This window comes from Akebia trifoliata, chromosome 7, assembly GCF_017979445.1.
Source record: "Akebia trifoliata isolate Shusen 1 chromosome 7, ASM1797944v1, whole genome shotgun sequence".
NCBI lineage: Eukaryota > Viridiplantae > Streptophyta > Magnoliopsida > Ranunculales > Lardizabalaceae > Akebia > Akebia trifoliata.
The window spans coordinates 13,673,238-13,698,989 of record NC_141381.1 but is presented as its reverse complement, the minus strand read 5'-3'; positions in this window follow the sequence as shown (position 1 = coordinate 13,698,989).

The following is a 25,752-nucleotide window of genomic DNA, read 5'->3' as shown; positions in this document are numbered from 1 at the left end:
TTTATGATCATTTCTACTAGTTTAAGTTTCCAATAACTTTTATTTTCTTTTTATAACTTCAAAAATACAAAAATAGTTTTAATAGTTTTGGTTATATTCGATTTCATTATCTTAGCTTCATTCTGCCCCCTTTCTCTTTGGTTCGATCCCTTACTTGTCCCATAAGTCAAGGAAAATTACATTTATATTCACTTCTATGGGAAGGACAACAATAGTCCAATTATGGCCCGAGTTAGAGATGGCTTAAATTTTTATTTTATTTTAAGTGATTTATGCTAATAATTTTGAAAATGAAAGGAAGATTCTTTGGAGGGATTTGAATTATTTATCTTCATGTAATCTATGGATTGTGCTGGGGAATTTCAATACTATGAGGTTTTAGGAAGAAAAGTTGGGGAGCTGGCCAGCTTCAATTTGTTCGTTATGTGATTTCAATGACTGTATTGATAATGTGGGTACCATGGATTTGAAAAATTCAAATAATTGGTTCTTATGGTGTAATAATTCTTTAGGCTCAAGATGTATTCTATGTAGACTTGATAGAGCTTTGGTGAATCCAGGTTTGCTTAATTTTTTTTCCGTCTATGGAAATTAATTATTTGCCTCAAGGAGTTTCTGATCACTCCCTATTTAAGTTTTTATTCCCGAATAATAACTTGGGAGGTCCTTGGATCTTCAAATACTTTTATTTTTGGATAGAGGAGGATGGTGTAAGGGAGTTAGTGGAAGTGGCCTAGAACTCTTCAATATTTTGCAATTCTTTGTCCAGAGTAACTTCCAAATTGAAAGCGGTGAAGTATGCCATGAGAGCTTGGAATAAGGATAAGCTTGGTAACTTAAATGTTCAGAAAGTGCATGCCAAATAAAAACTTTTTAAGATTCAAATAGATCTTAAAATACCCCATCTAACCAAAACTTTATCTACTCATGGGCCATAGTTATGGGAAATAAAAGTCACACACACACACACACATACATACACAAGTGCCATTAGTACCCGATTTGCTCACCCTTGTCAATTTAGAGCTCACTAGCCCTTTGTTTGTTGTTTCTTGATACTCACCCAACAAAATAGGTTTGTTACGCCAAATATATCTAGAGAATTATCCCACCAAAGATATTTGTTGGCTCAATATAATTTTGAGGACTCATTCTCATAAAAGAACTTTGTTATCCTGACACTATAATTGTTAACTTACCTACATCAAATGACTCTACCATCTTGTACCACAAACTTGTCAATCCCTTGACGAAGGGGTCTACTCCCCAATAAGTCCTAGGGCTTGCTTTACCTAGAAAGGTTTGTTCTCATCATGAACTTTAAGTCTCATAAACAGTGGCACTTCCAAGACTAATTATGGATGGTTTACTTTGGATACCTAAGCAGATACAAATATACACAATCTCACCGTACGAGATTGAAACAACAATGAAAGAAATATAAAGAGTAATAATGTCAAAAATTTCAAAATAAACTTGTTCTGGGACTCAGTCATCTGTCCCATAAACAACATCAACTGCGCTATCGGATCGAAGGTCTGATCCGATGCTTGTCATGTTTCTACTATGTTTCGGCCTCTCCCTCTGTCTTGTCCACCCATCTCGTTTCTGTTCATAACAACAAGGCATTTATTATCATAAAGCTAAGGTCATTCTTATGAAAGGGTTAATCGATATCTTAAGTGAAAATTTAATAATGAACACCATTTTCATTACTAACTAAACGAACCTAGAATCCTATTTTAGTCATACTAGGCTCTATGGACTCTAGACACGGAAGAGCTTGTAATCCGAATTCGGAACTACTAATGAGTTCTGATACCATCTGTGGAACCTTGTCAAACGCTAACACAAATCCTGATGACACCTCGAGGAACTAGGTGGCGCCTCAAAATTTTGGTATGGTCTCCTCTGTTTATGTTAGCGTTTCACAGAACTCAAAACCTGATAAACCAACTGTAGACACCCCATTTTTGCATCTGCCTGATTAATCAATTCGTTAACCCGATTGCAACGGTTCCCAATGATGGATGTTTATTCCAATGCTTTATTTGATTACCAGATATGTTTCAAAAATTCGGATGAGGTATCTCGAACTGACAAAACTTTAGAAATCACGCTACGCTAGGAAAATATGACCCCAGAAACATAGAAATCATTATCTTGCAAACAAAAAGAAGCTTTACGATAAAAATCACTAAAAAATGATCAAATTATCAAAATACCCCTAATCTCAAAACATCCCTAGAGCCTACATTACGCTTAGAAAAATCTTTTTAAACACATAAAATAATAAGTAGAAATCAAATAAATCATTTCACCAATTTTCACAAAATTTGACAAAATTACGAAAATGCCCCTCATAAAGTTCATGATCATTTCGCACAAAATTTTTTATAAATGATACAAACCAATATTCCCATTGAATTCCATATGAAAAATTGATTCTAAAACATCCTGAAATATAAAAAACTGACTTGAAACGCAAAAGTTCTCTTCAGGGGCAAAATGATAATTTTTCAATTAAAAAACTTTAAAATTAATAAATAAAACATAAAATAATGTAAAGTGAGACATTAATAAAATTAATTTAAAATTTTGAACTAAAAAATCGATCAATCATGCTCTCAAGCAAATTGTTGATGGTTGCCCAAATATTTATTAAAGGACCCCTCCATCTGGGGGCCCAAAGAATTAAAGATATGATAAAGGGGGGTTCTCCAAAATCTTAAAATCAATCCAGTAAGACTAAAGTTAAGAAATTCAAGTCAATCAAGTAAGACTAATGTCAATCTTAAAGTCAATCAAGTAAGACTAAAGTCAAGATCTTAAAGTCAATCAAGTAAGACTAAAATTAAGATATTAAAGTCAACCAAGTAAGACTAAAGTCAAAATCTTAAAGTCAATCAAATAAGACTAAAGTCAAAACCCTAATAGAGTTTTAATTAAAAAATATTTTTTTTTAAATAATTCTAATTAAATAATAACGTTATTTAATAGAATTATAACTAAATAATAAATCCATTTAAAATAATTCTAAATAAACAATAACTCTCTCTAAAAGAATTATAATTAAACACTAACTCTATCAAAATAAGTATTTAAAAAATCTATAAATAGGGGTTCTTACAACCTATTTTCGGATGAAAAAATAAATCCTAGAAAAAGTAGGTCAAGGAACCTCCCCAAAACCCTAATTTTGAAGTCCTAACTCCTTACCTAACATCCATACCCTAACTTTAGCTCAAAAAACACCCAAAAACCCTTCTAAAATACCTTAAAATCCATAAAAAAAAATAAAAAAACTCAAAGATCTAAGAAGAAGATACCTCAACTTGGAGATCCGAAATCAGATCCAGTATTAGAGCGAAGTGAGGAATACTATATAAGGAGTTGTTCTATCAATCTGAGGGAACAAAATCGTTGCGTTCGGAAAAGGTAACTATTTATTATTTTTTTTATTATTATTTAGGTCTTGTTAGCAATGTAATTTTATTTGGGAATTAGTAGAGACCAACGTTTGTCGGATAGGGTTGGTGCCTAACACCTTCCAACCCCGTAATGTGATTCCCGGACTCCGTATGTTTTTTTTTATATAGTAGATTAGTCGTTTTTATCTGTTTCAAGTCAACGTTTGGTTCCTAGACCGTAATAATTAGGTGGCAACTCTCAAACCTCAAAGTTAAAAAGCGGATCCGCGCACCCCACGGATTGAAGGCACTTTCAGTGGCGACTCCACTGGGGACCACTGAGGATCTGACTTGAAAAGTCCCAAGTGTGAAATGCATTGCCAGTAGGACCTTTTTTTATTTGTTTATTTGTTTATTTTATTTTTTTATCATTCTTTTTGGCATAATTATGGATCATTTGTTTGGATTCCGAATACTTTATTTTGGCACATTTTCATGGTTCAATCTATGATCATTCGGAATGACCCTAAATAATGCAGGATGTCAAGAGGATAATAGTGTGGAAAAAATGGTTGTTGAACCATTATCATAATTTGGTTTATTTTATATTTTTGGGTTGTATTATCTTTTCTTAACATTATTTGGACTGATTTTGGGTATGTCATTTTGGAGTATCACTTCTGTGATTCAATCTAGGGTCATTTTTGGATAACCATAAATAATGAAAGATTCAAATTGACATAAATTGAAGATGGAATGATGGTGGTTGGGATGTGAGTTATATATATATATATATATATTTTAATTTTGGATAAATTTTTTTTAACACGTTACTAGGCATTAATTTTTTTGTGAAAATAAATTATTTGTGAGTAATGTGGTAGGAAATAAAAAAAGTAATCTTTTTTAATGTTATTCGTGATGATAAGAAAATTCAAAAATAAATAAAAAGATTAAATTTTTTTTTTTAAATATTAAAAAAAACGTTAAAAAAAACGTAAAAAAAATAAAAATAAAAAAAAACTTTAAAAAGAAAAAAAAATGTAAAAAAATAAAAATAAAATAATAAAAAATAAAAAATAAAAAATAAAAAATAAAGTTAAAAAATATAAAAGTTAAAAAAAACGTTAAAAAAAATAAAAATAAAACGTTAAAATTTTTTTTAAATTAAAAAAATGTTAAAAAAAATAAAAATAAAAACTTTAAAAAAAAATTAAAAAAATGTTTAAAAAAAAAGTAAAAAAATAAAAATAAAAAAAATAAACTTTAGAAAAAATAAAGTTAAAAAGAAAAAAAAATTATAAAAAAATTAAAAAATTAAAAAATAAAACATTAAAAAATAAAATAAATGTTAAAAAATAAAAAATAAAAAAAAAAACGTTAAAAAAACAAAATTAAAAAAGCAAAAAAACTTTATAAAATTAAAAAAAACCTAAAAAAAAAACGTTAAAAAAAAAAAATTAACAAAAAAAGACAAAACAAAAAAAAAACATTAAAAAAGAAACTTAAAATAAAAATAAAAAACGTTAAAAAAAAGTTTAAAAAAACATGTAAAAAAAAGAAAATAAAAAAAAAAGTTATAACTCATCTCTACAATTATCAATCTATCATCAATTTAATATTTACAGAAATCTCAAATTATTTTGAGTCACCCAAAGTGATTCCCAATTGGACCATAAGGAAAAATTTTGTGCCTATCTCAATGATTGATATTATTTCCATGTTATTCTAATTGATTGATTCACTTCCCAGATTGATTGCTATTAGATATGCCGTGATCTTGATTATTATACACTTTGATGTGCGAGTCTTGATGTGGATCTCAATGCTATGGATTTAATGTAATGTTCATATTTTTATTGATATGATTAGGCCCATGGGCCAATTCGTTTGAAAAAGCCCCGGGCACACCCCACCCTATTCTGCTCACACCACTAGCACGTTTACTGTTTTGCATGTTTACTAGCACGTGGCACTAGTGTGTGGCCCGGTCTCTTCGGAAATGCAATGGCATTCATGAAAACCACAACTCCAGTCACGTTCCTCAGGGTATATCAAAGTGGGGCATCAGTACCGTCTGATCACGTAACTCTGAAAGGTATATCGATGCACCCAGGCTGGAGCAACCTGAGCCTTTGACCTATTGTGAGTCACATAGTCACATGTCCCGTTTGCTAACGTAGTATTAATACGTGGTCGGTCCCCTCGTGGGATGCTAAACCATTTATGAAAGCTACAATTCTTGACTCGTACCCGTAGGTATATAAAAGATAATCTAAGTACATCAATTGCACTTCTTGGTCAAAATCGGTGCCTAAGCGAGATCCTGCCCCACTGTACCCTACTGTACGAGGGGGATAGACTACGTCTATTCTATATGAGAGTTATTTAAGTGGGCCCTTGCTCAGCATCGCGCGGCACCTCTCAACTGGGGATCAAACTGGCTGTTTTTTACTTCAGAGAAGTGAGTTGGAGTTTTAGATTATCACTTATACGGTTTATCAAACCAAGTCACCACGTACCGTCCGATTGAATACGTTCGAGAGGTCTATAGGCGTACTTGGGCAAGGGTGGCTAGATAAAAATGTATTGCACGTAGTAAGCCTAGAGTCTAGAAACCTCTCCCACACGACACAACCCGACCTTATCGAGGGTGTTCCTGGGTTGTTTATTGAATGGGACCTTGTGAATGATGAATGTCTGTGAATGATGAATGTATGTGAATGATGAGATCAAAATGTAAGTGAATGTACAGTTTTGTCCTCAATGATCAAATCTTTTTTGTTTAAACCCAATAAAGAATCCATTCATAATGACCCAGTCCATCGTGATTCAACGATCATGATGGGCTGGGCCATTTAAATCAAAAAGAAAATAAAAAAGAAAAATATTTTTGTAAAATATTTTCTAAATTCGAGTTTCAACTCATTTCAAAAAAAGAAAAATATTTTTCCAAAAATAAAAGAAAATGATTTTTACAAAAGATCTATTTTTTTGCATGGAATTTGAAAAATCACTTAAATATATTTTTCTAAAGGAAAAAATTGTTTAAATCAAATATTTGATAATTCAGTAAAGAAAATTTGAATAAAGGAAATTTTTGAATACCTCGAGTGCATTAACGAATTAACTAATAATCTGACTTTGAGGATAGATTTTTCTCCTGAACAAGAATATAAAGGTCGGGCTCAACCGTTAATCAAGAAATCAAAAGTCATTTACCTCGGAACAAATACTAATTCCTAAAGAGATTCAAATAGAAACCATCCTATCCTTAGAGGAACACAAGGGGATAATGAATTTTTTCAGAAATTTCAAAAGACTTGTTTACGTGGGCCTATGAGGATATGTTAGGTGCAAGCTTGGGTGTTATCTGACACGGATTAGATACTAATTTGATAAAATGAGATTAAGGAAGATGTTACAAAATATATCAGTACTACACTTCTCAAAATGGTAGAGCTCCTAGAATAGATTACCATTCTCAGACTAATGAAACAGTTTAAGCGGTATTAATCTCTGATAATGGGTCGTACGTCAAAGCTTAGGTTATTACTCTATGTTCAAAGTTCAGGATCTAGCATCACAAATCATCCCCTTATGTTCTCAGGCTAATGGAAAGGTTGAAGCAGCTAATAAAAAAATCTCAAAACAATCATCAAGAAAATGTGTCAATCACACGAGGAATGGTCAGAGAAGTTGTCATTCACACTGGAGGCATATCGCACTTCAATATAGTCTTCCACTGGAGTTATTCCCTACTGTAGACACCCCATTTTTGCATCGGCATGATTAATCAACTCGTCAACCCGATCGCAACGGATCCCAATGATGGATGTTTATTGCAATGCTTTATTTTGTTACCAGATATGTTTCAGAAATCCGGATGAGGTATCTCGAATTGACAAAACTGTAGAAATCGCACTACGATAGGAAAATATAACCCCAAAAGCTTAGAAATCATAATTTTTCAAGAAAAAGAAGATTCACGATAAAAATCACTAAAAATGATCAAATTACCAAAATACCCCTAACATCAAAACAACCCTAGAACTTACGTTACGATTAGGAAAACCCATTGAAACACATAAAATAACAAATCAAGACCAAATAAATCATTTTGTTAATTTTCACAGAATTTGACAAAATTACGAAAATGCCCCTCATAAAGTTCGCGATCATTTCACACAAAAACTTCATAAATGATACAAACCAATATTTCCATTGAATTTCTTTTGAAAAATCGATTTCAAAACTTATTAGAACATAAAAAACCGACTTAAAACTCGAAAAGTCCTCTCTGGACGTAAAACGGTAATTTCAAAATTTTCATAATTAAAATTTTCAAAATTAATAAATAAAATATTAAATAATTAAAGTGAAACATTAGAAAAATTAATTTAAAATTTTAAAATAAAAAAATCGATCAATCAGACTCTCAGGCAAAATTGTTGAGGGTTGCCAAGATATTTATTCAAGGACCCCTTCCATTTGGGGGTTCAAGGAATTAAAGATATAATAGAGGGGGGTTCTCCAAAAATTTTAAGTCAATCAAGCAAGACTAAAGTCAAGGTATTAAAGTCAATCAAGTAAGACTAAAGTCAAAATTAAAGTCAATTAATTAAGACTAAAGTCAAAATCTTAAAGTCAATCAATTAAGACTAAAAGTCAAAATCTTAAAGTCAATCAAATAAGATCAAAAGTCAAAATCCTAATAGAACTCTAATTAAATAATAACTCTATTTAATAGAGTTTTAACTAAAATATAACTCTACCTAAAATAATTCTAATTAAAATACAACTCTACCTAAAACAATTCTAATTAAACACTAATTCTATCTAAATCAACCCTTAAAAAAATCTATAAATAGGGGTCCTCACACCCTATTTTCATATAAAATCATAAACCCTAAATTTTAAGTCCCAACTCCTTACCTAACACCTGTACTTCAATTTTAGTTTGAAAAACACCTAGAAGCCCTTCAAAAAGATCCCAAAATCGATAACAAAATTCGAAGAATTTAGATCTAAGGAAGAGATACCTTGCCTCGGAGATCCGACATCAGATCCGGAGACAGAACGAAGCAAGGAGTACGGTACAAGGAGCAGTTTTTGTTAGATCCGAGAGAATAAGATCTTTGTGTATCGAAGGTAAAATTTCTATTATTTTTCTATTTAGATTTTGTTGTTAGCAATGTAATCTTATTTGGGATACGTAGAGACCGGCATTGGCCGGGCGGGGTTGGTGCCTAACACCTTCCAACCCCGTAATGTGATATTCGGATTCAGTTTTTCTTTAGTAGATTAGTTTTTTTTATCCATTTAGAGTCAGTATTCGATTCCTAGACCGTAATAACTAGGTGGCGACTCCCAAACCTCAAATGTCAAAAGAGGATCTGCGTACCCCCCGGATCGAGGGCGCTTTCAATGGCGATTCCACTGGGGACCATTGAGGATCAGACTTGAAAAACCCCAAGTATGGGAGGCATTGCTAATAGAAACCTTTGCTTTTATTTATTTGTTTATTTATGTTTTGTTTTTTTTATTTGTTTATTTTTTATTTGTCTATGTTTGTGGTTTATCCTTCTCTTGGTTCTATTAGTGATCATTATGTTGAATATCTTGTTTGGCACACTTTTTATGGTTCAATAAAGGGTCATTCGGAATGCCCCTAAATAATGCGAAGTTTCAAAGGGACAATTTTATTAAGGATAAAATAATGATTAATAGACCATGGAGTTTGTTTTATTTTTTTTCTTTTCCTTTTTAAAAGAGATTTTTTTTTTCTTCTAAGTTATTATCTTTATTCAATTTTTTTTCTTTAAAATAATGTGTGGAGCCATTCTTTGGCAGTGTTTTTATAAATTTTTTTTTTAATGTTTCTGTGGACGTGTGACAGCAACTATAAAGATAATAAAACAATGTAGAAGCTCGAGGTGCTGTTAACAACAGTAAGGCATAGAGTCATGAAGCGTTTTTTTTTTTTCAAAGGTGTGCTGTCAATAAAAAAAAATCATTTTAAATCATTAATGGATGGTGTGGCTTTAACAAAAGGTCATCTCATTTTCAAAACCTTTTCAATGTCCATCTCATCTTCTTTAACAAAGAATGACCGGGTTCAGTATCTCAAACCGATCGGCGTGGATTGTTCGATGGTTGATCGGATTATGACTTAGGAAAACCACCGATTTCTTTCGATGATTAAGCATAAATTTGTAAATCGATGGCCCCTCAAGAGATCTACTCAAATCTCGTCGTCTTCAATAGAGACCGACTAGTTCAAATTTGAAACCGATCGGTTCAACTTCTCAAATCCGATCGATTTAGACGATTTATGATCCTAGCCCTCAAAGAGAACTCTTGATTTTTTTTCTGGAAATTTGGGATCGTCAGCCCCTTTTTAACCAACTCGAGGTTTACGATTTCATCAAAATCGTACTTTGTTTGTCGAAAGATTTCAGAGGTCTCTAACCAGTGGAGAATGTTAGATTCAAAAGGTGGAATTCCAATCAAGTTTTTTTAAGTGTGATGTTTTTTTTTTCTTTAAAGGGTTTTTTATTTTCTTTTTTTGGTCTTCTTCCACCCGATTACAAGACGCTATAAGGTTTTACCTTGATTTTTTTGCCAATGCTGGACTCGAAAACAGACTCCCATAGATCAAACCAATTGTAGTTTCGAACCTTACACCGAAACCAAACTTCGAACTCCTTTGAAAATAAGAGAAGAATGGAAAAAAAAACTAATTACCTTCGTATTTCATCTGGGACCATTAAATATAATCAGATATGGAAATTTGTTAATGACATTTTAATTTTTAAATTTTTGAATTGGCAAGATAGAAGATAACAGCGCGGATTTAGTCGCATAAGGATGTGCTTGAATACTGCTTTGGGTTCTGTGGGCATTTTGTTTTTTTAATTTTTATTCTCCTTTCTTGGCAAGGCAAATCGCTTCATGCCTTGTGAAATCGAGTTATAACGCATGGGTACCTTGGCGGGAACCTATTCTTTGTAAATTCCTTCACCAAAGGAAGGCACTACTAACAACATTTATGTGAGGCTAATGAGAGATTTTTTTTATTGTCACACTAGCACACAATTGGCCCATTTGTGAATTTTTTTAATAAGTTAGTGTGACAATAAATAAGTTTCTCATTTTTTTATTTTTTATTTTTTATTTTTTTATTTTTTGTTTTGTTAAAATTTTAATTTTTTCCCTTTTAATAGTTCTTTTTAAATAAAAAATTTCTTTTGCTTTAAAATCAATTTCTTTAAATAAAAGAGAGTTTTTTTTTCATTGCTTGGCAAAAAAAATTAGTTTGTTTTTTTATAGATAATTTAAAACAAAAAAAATAAAATAGATCATCACTCCACAATTAACATTCAATCCTTAATTCAATGTCGTTGAAGGCTTGAATTATTTTTAGGATCACCCAAAGCAACCCTTGATTGGATCATAAAATTACAAAAATTATGCCTATAGCAATGATCGGATCTAATTGATTATCATATGCCATATTCATTGATTGATTTGCCATGATTGATGTATGAAGGTGATGTGTGTGTTTAAATCTTAAATAGGACCATATGAATATGTTTCTGATCAATGTATGCCTTTACCTGTATGGTATAATACGTTTGCTTGTACGGTTTAATTAAGCCTTTGGACCCATGTGTTTGAAAAAGGCCTCGGGCACACCCCACCCTGTTTTGCACACACCACATGCACGTTTACTGTTTTGCACACTTACACGTCCTATATAGCCAACGTGGTACTAGTGCGTGGCCCGGTCTCTTCGGAGATGCGACGTCATTCATGAAAACCACAACTCCAATCACGTACCTTAGGATATATCAAATTGGGGCATCAATACCGTCTGATCAGGTGATTCTGAGAGGTATATTGATGCACCTAGGCTGAAGCAACCTGAGAGCCACATAGTCACATGTCCTGATTGCCAACGTAGTACTAGTACGTGGTCGGTCCCCTCGTGGGATGCCAAAGCATTTTTTGAAAGTTACAACTCTTGACTCGTACCTATAGGTATATAAAAGATTATCTAAGTATATCAATTGCACTTCTTGATCAAAATCGGTGCCTAAGCGAGATCTTGCCCCACTGTACCCTACTGTACGAGGGGGATAAACTACGTCTATTCTAGATGAGAGGTATTTAAGTTGGCCCTTGCTCAGCATCGTGTGCCACCTCTCAACTGGAGATCAAACTAGTTGTTTTTTACTTCAAAAAAGTGAGTTGAGGTTTTAAATTATCACTTATATGGTATATCAAACCAAGTCACCACGTATCGAGAGGTATATAGGTGTGCTTAGACAAGGGTGGCTAGATAAAAATGCATTGCACGTAGTAAGCTTGGAATCTAGAAATCTTCCCTGTAAGTCATGACTCGAACTTATCGTGGGTGTTCTCGGGTTGTTCATTGAATGGAATCGTATGAATGTATGTGAATGATGTGAATGATGAGATCAGAGTGTATGATTGTCCTCAAGAATAAAAAATTTTGTTTTTAGAAATCAAAATGGGTGCACCGACCCATAAAGAATCCATTTCTTGTAAAAATTCAATAATGACCCAATCCATCTCGATCCAACAATCATGATGGACTAGGCCATTTAAATCGAAATCAAATTTTCAGAAGAAGAAAAATAATTTACAGGAGGAGAATATTTTCCAGAAAAGAATGTTTTCCAAAAGAAGTGTTCTCTAGAAAAAATATTTTCCATAAGAACAAGATTTTTTGAAAGGAAAATATTTTCTAAATAAAAAGAAAATTGATATTTTACATGGACCTTGGAAAAGTACTAAAATATCATTTTGTGTCGAACCAGGATGCTAGTCGCAGGCGATAACCTAATCGATCAGTTAGTCAAAACAACCGTCATAGGAATGCACCCTGTAGAGAAGATCAATTTTGGGAGATTCATGTTGAGGAGTGCTCTTTACTTCCACGATTTTGAAAAAGACTGGAATCTCTTAGGTGCTATGGCTAATGGATGGAACCCCTATCTTCATATATTCCATATGAGGTATATGCACTTATGCCCCACTCACGAGGATTATTGTGGCATCATGGGGATATCCACATCAGGACCTCTAGTTAGGCCCTCATTGAAGACCGGATATTCTGGTGACCTCGCTACAGGACTGAACATTTCCAAGGAAGAAGCCAAGGCCTTAGTTCATAATGAGAGATTGGACTTAACATCTTTACTAGGCCCGTATCGCTCCCGCAGTCATCCTATCAATGTAAAATCAGAAGCCTAGCGAGCCACTAGAGACTATCGATTGTGTCTAGGAATCCTAGCCCAATACATACTGACCTCTAATAGTGATGGCCAAACTATCCCTGACTCTTTCATAGATATAGCCTTTCAACTCTCAAGGAAAGCCAACCCGGTACCTCTCATCCTAGCTGAAACTTTCTCAGGTTTAGATGCCATAAAAAATGGTGAGTGGGAAAATTTCAAAGGAAGCACCTACTTACTCTATATGTGCCTTTGTGATAGTCTCAAAATTTTAGATGTTCCCTCAAACCTCAAATATGGTCCAGAACACTTTTCCAAGACAAACATGTTAGTGCATCATAACTCAGTCAAGGATTGGAGCAAATGGTTAGACTCTCGCCTTGCCCGTCATATCGGCTTAAGGTAACCTTGATGGATGACTGATCCCCCTGTTCTAGGAAGCAAAGGGTCCTACTATGTCCGTCTGATCAGTTTAGAAGAAACATCTTTTTACCATCCTAATTTGATTCCAGAACAGTATGACGCACCCATAGAATTATCTTTACCTCAACACAAAGTTTTCTTTCCCCTCGAGCCTTTGACTGAAAAGCTAGTGCACCTCATTGAGAAGGCTTGGAATAAATGCACCTTAGGGTATCCAGACGGACCAGTAGAATTCAAAGAGCTAGTTGTTAGAGCCAAGAGGGTCAAGTCTGACAACAATCCTGATGACCATCAAGACAAAGCCAAGCATCCATGTAAAAATAGTTCAAGTTAAATTTGTTGAAAGATGTTTTTAATAAGAACATTTCTTTGTCAATCATTTTCAATAAATCTATTTTTTCCTTTCAAATAAATATTTATCTCCTTTTTGAATATTCATTGTGTGAATGGATTAATTAATGGATTGGCGCACAAACCTCAAATAAATGATTCCTTAAAATGTTATCAAGGGGGTAATTCTGAAATTGACTAAATCTACCTTTGATGGGGTCATATAGGATTATCATTGCGCCCAAACTCAAGCGTCCACCTCCTAGTTGGAGTCATAAGTCCAGTCGTTTAGAACGAACCACAGCACCAAGTCAACAAGCAGAAATGGCTTCAGAATTTGAGCTCACAGAGATCCGTAAGATCTTGGCAGCCTTTGCCAATGATATCAACAGTATAAAAGGCAAAGTGAAAGTGTTAGAACAGACCTCGGAATCAACGGGTAATCCCCTAGATGATCCAAAAGGGAAAAATGTAGAAGAGAAACATCCACGTGATATCTTCAAACTTGACAGAGACGAAGAGTATGTTGATGAAAATCCAGCGTTATCTAATAGAATGTCTCAACTGGAGTCAGCTATGAAGAATATAAAGGGTATTGATGAAATTGCAACAGGCATTGAAGCTCTGAACCGCATCCCTATAATCCATTTGTCAGAGAAGTTTGTGATGCCTGAAATGGACAAGTTCAGTGGGACAGGGTGTGCGAAAACACATCTTAAGGTGTATGTTACCATTATGCGCACTATGGGGCTCAGCGACGAACAGATGATGTTATTGTTTCAAAAAACTTTATCAAGATCAGCACTACGTTGGCTAATATCTCAAGATCCAGTTACTGTGGGTACATGGGAGAATATGTCAAAAGCTTTCTAGCATCAGTATAAGTACAGTACCGAGATAGACCTTCGGAGAAGGAACAAGTAGTGATTATCCTAAAGAACCTCTCACAAGGATATGCTCAGCACCTAGTTGCCCAATATCTCCCTACTTTTGAGTCTTTACTACAAGCCAAAAGCCAACTCGAGAATGCATTTGCCTCTGTGGTTCTCTCTAACCCCTCAGATAACAAGTCTAAGAAATCCTATGTTCCCAAACCTAGTACCAACCACGTTTACATAGCCAACATGTCAGCTACCCCAGCTCAACCCCCAGCCCGGACTAATAACCAAGTTCACCCAAGTCAACCTCGAACTCCATGTCAGTTTACCAATTTAGGGATGAGTCTCACTGTAGCGTTTCACAAATTGATGAAAAAAGGGCTTCTTACCCTATCCAACCCCGACCTTTACCTAATCCCTTGCCAGCTGGACACAATTCTAACTTGTTCTGCGAGTTTCATCAAAACCCTGGCCATCACACTGACAACAAAAAAGGATATCACCTTGCGCCATGCCATTCAAAACCTTATTGACAACAAAAAAGTCACAATCCCTAGCCCACCAAATGTCACCACTAATCCACTACTTACCTATCAACCTCTACCAACCCTGAACATGATTTCTCACACCCCATTGCAATTCGACCCCGTCTCTCTTATCCATCCAATCCAAGTCAAACCACCTAGTTACCCCTTTGCCAAGATAGCTTTCACTGATGAGGTTTTCACTATGAACTATGAACCATTTGATCTAACCTCGGATGATACATATTATTTATCCTAGCCTCGCTACAGTAGTCCCACATTCACTAGTTACCTGTTGGCTCAAATGAACCTGAAAAGCCCTGTACCTTTGACAGATGAAGATTCATACTTGTTTACTGAAGAAGATGAGTCATTCTCCCTCTCCTGTGATGAAGTTAGACATATGACTCGAGGGAGAAGAGTTTTTAAGCCACAAGAACTCTGTGTTGATAATCTTGCAACCCTGGCAAGAAAAGAAAGAGAAGATCCCATCAAAGAAAACATCGAAGAAGATAACTCTGTTATCAAGTAGTTGAAGAAATCAGGGGCCAATATCTCAGTATGGGGTTTACTTATGGCTTCTACTACTCATAGGAAAGCTATTTTCAAAGCACTAAACATAGTCCAAGTCTCCCTTGATACTTCTCCAGATCAGTTGGCCAGTATACTAGGGGCAACTTACGTTGAGAATATCCTATCCTTTTCAGACTCAATTCTCCCAAAAGAAGGGGCAAGCCACACTAAGCCGTTGCACATTACAGTTGACTGTAACGGGATGAGGGTACCTCTAGTTTTGATCGATAACAAGAGTGCACTGAATGTTTACCCTTTGAAGATGGCTACTCGTCTCAGGTTTAAGGCTGAAGATCTCAAACCCACTAATCAAGGTATTAGGGCCTTTGGTAACACCAAGAGGGATGTACTGGGAATTTTACACCTTTGATTGTCCACAGGCATAGTAGAATTTCCTATGGAATTTCAAGTCATTGATATCCAATCTTCTTTCAATTTACTATTAGGGAGACCATGGTTACACCAGATCAAAGCCATCCCTTCTACGTTACACCAAAAGGTCAAGTCATCAAGGATGAGATAGTAATTACTCTTCATGGAGACGTTGAAATTGTAGGGATCTTAAATAGTACTGAGGCCAAGAATGAGCCACTGCTTGAGATTCAGCTAGAACAACAAGGGATAGAACTTAGTAGGTTTGAATTCGAGAAAATCTACTCAGTTCAATGGGATCATTCGGTGAAAGAATATTTTCCTATTGAGAACACCTCTAATTGTTATATGGCCAATATGTTCAAAAAAATGAAATTTTTTTCGGGTATGGGCCTAGGTCACAAGCAACAAGGTCTCAAAGAGGTACCACTGATTAAAAAAGTTATTGGCATATTCGGGCTAGGATATAAGCCTACTAAGGAAGATTGGGCCCAATACTGAAAGACAAAGTGGGATAAGGCGATTGCAAAGAGGCAAAGAAGTACCACGGATCTCATTAAAATGAAGTCCTATCGAAAGACCCTCAATGGCTACTTTGTGAAAGAAGGAGAAGACTTTCGTTACTGTGGGTTTCTAGAGTCGTTCATTGATCACATCACAGTACTCATCTGCCGGGGTTTGAAATCATATTTGGCATGGAATGGCCTGAAAAGGAAGTAAGCACAGTAGTTAAAGAGAAGAAAATTGAAGACTGACAGCTCGATCTGGATTCCGTCAACATTGATCAGCTATTCATTGAAGATCACAGTGTCTTAGTGTTGTCAGTTGAGAAAGGGATCCCAAATCCTTAGTCTGTAATCAAACCCCCTTTTGGGTGTCTCTCAAACTATCATGTAATTAGTCCTATGTTGCATGTCAAGGTTGGGTCTGTCGGTCCCATTAGTCCTGTTCAGTCTGACATGCGAGTTGAGTCCTTTATTTCTGTTGAGTCGAGTGAGTTAGTTGTTTCTGCTGAGCCTGTTATCTCTAGTGAGTTTGTTTTTCCTACTGAGTCAAGTGAGTCTGTCAAGTCTGCAATGAGTCTTGTTACCCCATCTCTTTTTAATGAAATGAAAGAAATTTTTGATTATCCCAAGCGTAATAATAATTTGACTAATAATCTGGCTTCGGAGGGAGAATCTTCTGATGAAGAACCTGCCCCTGAAATAATCAAGTTACTTGAACAAGAAGAAGAACGTCGAGCTTAACCTCTAATAGAGGAAGTAGAGATTATCAACCTCGGAACAAAAGAAAGTCCTTAAGAAATTCGGATAGGGGTCACTTTATCTCCCGATGAACGCAAAGGAATATTAGACTTGCTTAGAAAGTTCAAAGACGTGTTCGCGTGATCTTACGAGGATATGCCGGGGGTAAACACGGACATCGTTCAACATTAGATTCCGTTATATCCTGATGCTCGACCAATCAAATAGAAACTTTGACGTATGAAGTCAGAATGGACTCTGAAAATTAAGGAAGAAGTTACGAAGCAATTTAACGCTGGATTTTTAGAAGTAGTAGAATACCCTCACTGGATTGCTAATGTCGTCCCAGTGTCGAAAAAGGATGGAAAAGTTAGAATGTGTGTGGATTTCAGAGACCTAAATAAAGCAAGTCAAAAGACAGTTTTCCTTTACCTCACATAGATATTCTAGTGGACAGTACAGCAGGACACGCTTTGTTGTCTTTCATGGATGATTTTTCGGGTTACAATTAGATAAAAATAGATCCTCGAGATATGCAAAAAATGTCGTTCATCACACTGTAACACCCCGGATTTTCAACTCATGTCTCGAGGAAATTAAATGGTGAGAATTAGAGGAAAATGTCGAAGGAGAGATTTAGAGTAAAATACTCGAATATTGCTATGATTAATTTTGAGGAAAACCAACTTCGCCATTAGATTCAAAAGGATCGAAATATATACATTAGCTTGTAAGCAAGTTCGAATTCGAGTTTGGAGGAAAAAGTTAACAAATCCTCGAATTTCGTGTTAAGTGGGATCCAAAATAGTGGAATTTTGTTAGAGTGAGAATCGAAAAGATTTGGTGACACCATTAGATCTGAATCGAAAAATTATTCGAAATGGTATATTCGTTTGTCGTTTTCCGAGTCCGAATAGTTAAGTTATGATCGAAACTAGAAATGAGGAAAAAAAAATTACAAGTATGCCCTTAGCTGTGTTATAAAAGAAAAATCTGATTTTTCTTTTATTTCATTTTTCTCTCATTCTCTAAGAAACCCAAACGACAGCCACTTTCAATCCAAGGGTTTCGACCCACTTCCGTCAATTTTGTGAGCGAACGAGTCCGAGTTGAACCTCGACGAAGAAGGCAAAGTTGTCGGCCACGACGAGGGCTACAACTTCACCACCTTTGGTTGTTCATTCTTGTTCGTTTTCTCCATCCTCCATCAAAAACCAGCCGGGTAGCTCGAGTAAACCTCCACATCTTCCTTTCGAGGGCTTCATCGAGTTAGGAGCTAGGTCTATACTTCATTTTAGAGGAGAAGGAAAACGTCATTGTCGGATACCTTGCAAACCCTCGCTCGTTTCGCATCCAAGTCAGCCCAACCTCGACTCTTGAGCCATCCAACCTTGAGTTATAGTGCTAGCTTGTATCCTTGGCGTCTACAACCAAGTAAGGGACTTCCGATTTCTATTGGTAACTTTAGATTTCTCGATGTGCATTTAGGGTTTTGGAAACAAAACTTATTGTTTGCTTTTGAATCGTAGAAATTGGTGTTTGATTTCAAATTCATGGTAGAAGTAGGTGTTTTGTTTATGTTTTATCGAATTTTGATAACAAAATTGTGGGTGGGTTGAATGATTCGAAGAATGGAAGGAGAATCCTAAACATGGATCGAAAACTCGAAGGTTCGAGTAAGGTTCAGGCTGTAGGTGGGAAGGGTCGGTGCCACCGGCACCTACCGAAGGCATTCTGTCGGTCCCACCGACAGAATGTTGCTTCTGCCGCCGACAAAATCAAGAAGCACCCGAAAATTTTGTTCTGTCGGCAGGACCGTCGGTCCCACCGACATCTGTCGATGACCAATATGTCGGTTCCACCGACAGAATCCTGGTTCTGCCACCGACAGACACAGTTTTGATCAGAACAGTGTTCTGACTCTTGGCTTGACCTCCTCACACCTTATACACTATTTCTCACCCTTTATTTCATTAAAAACATTTAACTTTCCATTTACTTTAAGTTCTTTAATGAAATTAAGGTTTTACCCCCCATTTCGGAACAATGGGAATGGTTTTAAGATCCAAATCTCAAAGGATCAAAATCCGAATTTTGGTTTAAAGAACAAAACGTAATTTTCGACGTTTTCGGCAAGTTTTCAAAATGAAATAACTTTCGCGTTTCTTTGAATTAGATTACAAAAACTATATGGTGTCGAATCTCATGATCGAGACTTTCATTTCGAAAAACCCATTTTCAATTTCGAGAACTTTGAAAATTTGAGTTTCTGACACTTAGCCAAATTTTCACCAGCTTTCTCTATTTTTAACAGCCTTGATCCCGAGCATCGCTGGGACTTTGTTTTTAAATAAACTTTGAGGGTTTTTAATGGAAAGACCAAAAGAATGACTTTGAAATATTGAAAATGGATGGTCGATGTGAAAAGATGAAAAGTGAGAATGTCGAGAGAATGGGAAAAGGGAATGAACGGTAAAATGTCAGAATCACACCCGAGGGGTGATGTCTACATTTTACATTGTATGTTGTGTGTAGGTTGGTGAAAGGATATCCAGGTTATAATGAAAGGGTTGCATGTTTATTTTCGATTATGTTAGCGCGTGCGCTGAGTACTGTTGTTTATTTTAGGCCGGGTGGCCACGGTTGCATGGTAGGAACTGGATATCCGTTCTGAACCCTGTTCTGTTAATTTCTCTTTTGTTTTAAATGAAAAATCATATATGTACGTAGCTATTTTGTGAGTTGTTAAAGGGTTTGTGAATGCCTGAAGGGATAGTGTGTCACATCATCCGAAGGGGTACACTATCCTGGGATGTACGGTAGGGACCACCAAACTCATACGTGGTATGGGACGCGTATGAGAGTGGAGTCACAACTGGAATCCGGGTCCATTCCTTTTTATCTTTACCAGTGAACGTGTATTGTAAAGGTGGTCGTATACGAGTGGAGTGTCATTTGGGAATTACATGCACGCCTGATAGGCATAGACGAAGATGATTAGTCAGTGATCACTAACAATCTAGTAGTAGTCGAACGTTCTGACACATCGAAAAGAGACCCATTGCTTACGGTCACGTCAAACGGCCAGCCTGAGCCGGATAAATGGTCACCCGTGTGGTAAGTGCAGCAACCGGCCACAAAATCAGGAACTAAAAGCCAGATTTATGTTGTAACATCATGTCCTGACTGGGAGCGATCCAGTCGGGAATCCCAACTCTTTAATTCCAATACTCCACCATTTGTATTATGTATCTGTTGTTATATTTCGGATTATAAATGAGAAGCATGTCTATTATTTCAATGTTGGCAATCTTATTTGCATAAAATGATAAATGTATGATGAGTATGGATGATTGATGCTATGTGTAATTTTTAAAACTGTTTAGTTGCTCATCCCTAGCTATATGGACTAGTTGATCGTATTTTATCTTGTAAAACCTTGCATGTATTAAAAATACTCAGTATGCTTTATTCGATCATGCTTAGGAAGGGTTATTGGTAGGAATTGGCTGTGGACTTGCTGGGTAACTTTCGTTACTCACCCTTTCCTTCCTATTTTTTTTTAGTTTCAGCACTTACAGCTGTCGAGGCAGGCGTAAAGGCAGTAATTGAGGAGTATCTGGTCGATCAGATCGACGATCAGATTTTATTGCCTGGTGAGCATTAGGGCCACATCCCTTAGTGTTGTCAGTTTCATCCAGGATGTATGGAGTTTTTGGATTTGAGAGTTTAGGCCTCTGTTAGAGTGAGAGTGTTTTGGTAAGCCTGTATATTGATAAATCTTCCGCACTCTGATTCTATTTACATGTTAGATGTAATTAGTCTTCCGCTGTTATTTTTCCTGTATCTACATTTTTATATACAGGTTTTGTTATAAATTGGTTTATCAGGTTTGAGTTTCGTGAAACGCTAACATAAGCAGAGGAGACTATGCCGAAATTTTGAGGTGCCACCTAGTACCTTGAGGTTTGGCATTGGGATTTGTGTTAGCGTTTGGCGGGGCGCTACAGACAGTGGGAAACCTTTTGCTACAAGGTCATGCCTTTTGGTTTGCTGAATGCCGGAGCCACCTATCAAAAAGCAGCCACGACTTTACTGCATGACATGATACATAAGGAAGTCGAAGTCTATGTAGATGATATGATAGTCAAATTCAAAGAACGATCGGGGCATGATACTGCGTTAGAAAATTTTTTCACAAGGATTCAAAAGTACCAACTCCGCCTCAACCCGTAGAAATACGTATTTGGTGTAACTTCTGAAAAACTATTGGGATTTGTGGTCAGTCAAAAAGGGATCGAAGTAGACCCTGTAAGATTAAAGTTATCCAAGAGATGCCACCGCCTGAGACTAAAAATAAGATTCGAGGTTTTCTTGGCAGAATCCAGTATGTTAGCAGATTCATTGCTCAACTCACCAACGTCTGCGAACCCATTTTCAAACTTCTCAAGAAGAATGAACCAACAGTCTGGAATGAGCAATGTCAAAAGGCTTTCGACCAAGTTAAGGAGTATCTCTTAAATCCACGTATTTTGGTTCCACCTACACTGGGTGAACCACTTCTTCTTTATCTATCAGTCTTAGAAGAAGCTCTGGGATGCATGCTTGCGCAGTCTGACAAAGATACTCGTAAAGAGAGGGCTATATACTACATCAGTAAAAATATGATAGAGTATGAACGAAAATATTCGACCCTCGAAAAAACTTGCTTAGCACTGGTATGGGCTACTTAGAGACTTCGGCACTATATGCTATCTCATTCAATTATCCTGTTATCTTGGATGGATCCTCTCAAGTATCTTTGCGAGAAGTTGGCGTTGACAGGGAGAACCGCACGATGGTTATTGTTGCTATCAGAGTTTGATATCACGCATGTTACACAGAAATCTATCAAGGGGAGAGCTATAGCAGAATACTTGGCAGATCACCCTATAGTAGAAGGAACAAGGCCTGTTGATCAATTCCCAGATGAGAACATCTTGCACGTTAAAGAAGAACCGCAGAACCAAACATGGCAGTTGTACTTTGATGGAGCCGCCAATGAAAATGGTTATGGAATAGGGGCAGTCATGTTTTCTCTGAAAGGATGCCACATTCCTATCGCTATTAAATTAACCTTTTCGAACACTAATAACATGACTGAATACGAGGCATGCATCGCAGGGCTTGAACTTGTTTTGAACCTGGGCATTACAGAAATTGATGTTTTTGGGGATTCAGCCTTCGTCATACATCAGTCATTAGAAGAATGGAAGACTAGGGATGAAAAGTTGAAACCTTATCATGAGTATTTGTTAAACTTAGTTAATAAGTTTAAAGCTATCCTGTTCCAACATTTGTCAAGGGAGGATAACAGATTTGCTGACTCCTTAACAACTTTATCTTTAATGATCCATTTGCCCCCTGGCATGAAATTGAGGCTGATCACTGTTGAAGTCAAAGACAAACCCGCATACTGCCATCAGATCAACATTGCTACTCGACTACCCGATATAAAGAGAGTGTTGGAAAAACAAGAATTCCCGGAAGAAACATCGAGGAAGGAACAACAAACCTTACTAAGATTAGCATCTCAATTCATCCTATGCGTAGGAAGTTTATACAAAAGGTCTTATGATAGGATTCATTTGTCGTGTGTTGATGAAGATCAAGCTGAACAGATAATGGTTGAACTAAATTCAGGAGAATGTGGCCCACACATGAGTGGGAAAATGTTAGCTAAGAAAATTATGAGACAAGGGTACTATTGGCCCATGATGGAAATAGATTGTCACCACATGGTCAAGAGCTGTCATAAATGCCAAATACATGTGAACCTTATACATGTGCCACCATTTCAATTAGTTGGTCTAACTTCACCATGGCCATTCTTAGTTTGGAGAATTGACATTATTGGTAAAATATCGCGTAAGGCATCAAACGGGCATGAATACATTCTAGTTGCTATCGATTATTTTACCAAGTGGGTCGAAGCTGCCTTTTATATTGTCCTCACTGCGTCTCGAGTTACAAAGTTTATCCAAACAAACATCATCAGTCGATACGGGATACCTTCGAAGTTGATTTCCAATAACGGGTCACACTTCAAAGCTGAGGTCATTAAATTGTGTTCAAAGTTCAAAATCTCACACCACAAATCATCTTCTTACCGCCCTCAGACTAATGGAGCAGTCGAAGCAGCTAATAAGAATCTTAAGACTATCCTTAGGAAAATGTGTCAATCACATCAAGATTGGTCAGAAAAATTGCCATTTGCACTATGGGCATATCGAACTTCAATCCGATCATCTATTGGAGCTACTCCCTACTCCTTAGTGTATGGCATGGAAGCAGTCTTGCCAGTTGAAATGGAGATTTCGTCTCTCAGGGTCTTGCTGGAAAGTCAGTTATCAGAAACAGATTGGGTTCGTCAACGGTACGAAGAATTAAGTTTGATCGAACAAAAATGACTAAGAGCTTTGTATCATGTGCAAGCTTATCAAAGAAGAGTTGCCCATGCGTTTGACAAAAATATCAAGGCCCGTCACTTACAAGTCGGGGATTTAGTACTCAAAGATAATCGGACACCTATCTTTGACCCTAGAGAGAAGTTCAAACCAAATTGGGGACGTCCGTTCATCGTCAAGGAAATATTACCAGGAAAAGCTGTCAGGCTCCAAGATCATGATGGAATCAAATTGTCAGAACCAACCAACTTTGACCAAATCAAATGGTATTACATTTAAGCAGGCCATCTTTGGCCGAATCAATTCTCCTATTACCCAGTTCAATATCTCCTTTCTCAGCCCTTTGCAGTCTTTTTTCAAAAAAAGATAAAGTAAAAAAAATATATATATATATATTTTTATTCCTCAGCCCGATCACTTAACCTAGGGGAGGGAAAATTTTGAACTATGTTTTGATCTGATCCCAAAATTCTGGGGTACGTAGGCAACCTGAGAAGTTATTTCAGGCCCGACCACATCAAAATAAAAGAATAGATTCCCCGACAAATAAAAAATCTAAAAAAGAAAAAAATTCAAAAGAAAAAGAAATATCATTCAAAATGGGGAAGAAAATTCAAGATAAATTTTTAAATGAAATGCCACATAAGGGGCATTTGGGTTTTTAAGCCTCAAAATTCCTTTCTTTTTATACCCAGTCCTAAGCTTACCTATAAAAGTCCTCCTAAGTACCGTACAAAAAGTCAAGGAAGATAGCAAAGCATGATCAGAAAATAACTCTAGAAGTTCAGAGGAGAAGAAAAAGATTAAAAAAAATGATAAAGCCTGCTAAGTTGAAAACCCGAAAAGGACGAATTAGGCAAAAATTAAGACAAGCTCGCAAGGTTGAAAATCCGAAAGGACTATCTTGGAAACAATCAGAGCAAAGAGCAAAGAAAAAAGAAAAAAAAAGGCTCGCTAGATTGAAAACCTAAAAAGGCGATCTAGGCAAAAGTTAGAGCAAGCTCGCTAGATTGAAAACCTAAAAAGGTAATCTAGGCAAAAGTTAGAGCAACAAAGAAAAACAGAAGAAAATCTTTGGGGAGTTAAAAGGTAAGAGCGGTCCGAGAAGTCCGAGTAATCAAGTTCAATATTTAGCTTAAATCAGGCATAGACTAGAAAGCCACAAGTATCTTGTCTACGATCAATCTGAATTTTTTTTTTTACTTTCCCAAATGAACCAAGGGAGATAAGGATGAATTCTATGATATGTCTCGAAAGGAAATAATTTTTTTCTCTTGAGCCTGACTCAAAACCTTCAATAAAATTAATCAAAATTAAAAGTTGAGTCTTTATTGCGCTTGTGGTAATCAAATATTTCAAACCTTCATACAAGGGGCATTTTCTTTTTTCTTTAATGTAATTTTTTCCCCTTATACTAGGGGCATTTTTTTTTAATTTTTGGATGATGTGTTCAATTATCTTCAATGCCATGTTCATTGTCAAACTAGGGGCATTTTGCTTTTGAGCAATGTTAATCTTAAAAGATAATGAGAACCCCAAACTTAAGGTTACCCTCATGATAACAGTTTTTCGAAAAACTCTTGAGGTTCAAAAGAAACAAAAACTCAGGTTTTAAATTCATAAAACTTTTGGATAAAACCTTGAGGTTCAAACAAAAGCATTTTGGATCTCACATAGGAGATAGGGCATTCATTCTGTCTCAGATCTATTCATTTTCATATTCAACTCCTCTTTTCCAAATTCATTTTCAATCGTTCTTTCTTTGATTTATTCCTTTAGTCTCAGTTTTACTCAACCAGATACCGCTGAGGATTTTCTCGGAATTATGCTCAGATGCCACCGACGACTTTCTCGAAATTATGCCTAGATACCACCGAGGGTTTTCTCGGAATTATGCTCAGATGCCGCCGAGGGCTTTCTCGAAATTATGCTTAGTTACCGCCGAGGGTTTTCTCAAAATTATGCTCAGATGCCACCGAGGGTTTTCTCGGAATTATGCCCAGATACCGCCGAGGGTTTTCTAGGAATTATGCTCAGTTACCGTCGAGAGTTTTTTAGGAATTATGCTTAGATACCGCCGAGGGTCTTCTCAGAATTATGCTCAGATGCCACCGAGGGTTTTCTCAAATTATGCTCAGATGCCACTGAGGGTTTTCTCGGAACTATGCTCAGATGCCGCCGAGGGCTTTCTCGAAATTATGCTCAGTTATCTCCGAGGGTTTTCTCAGAATTATGCTCAGATGCCACCGAGGGTTTTCTCAGAACTATGCTCAGATGCCACCGAGGGCT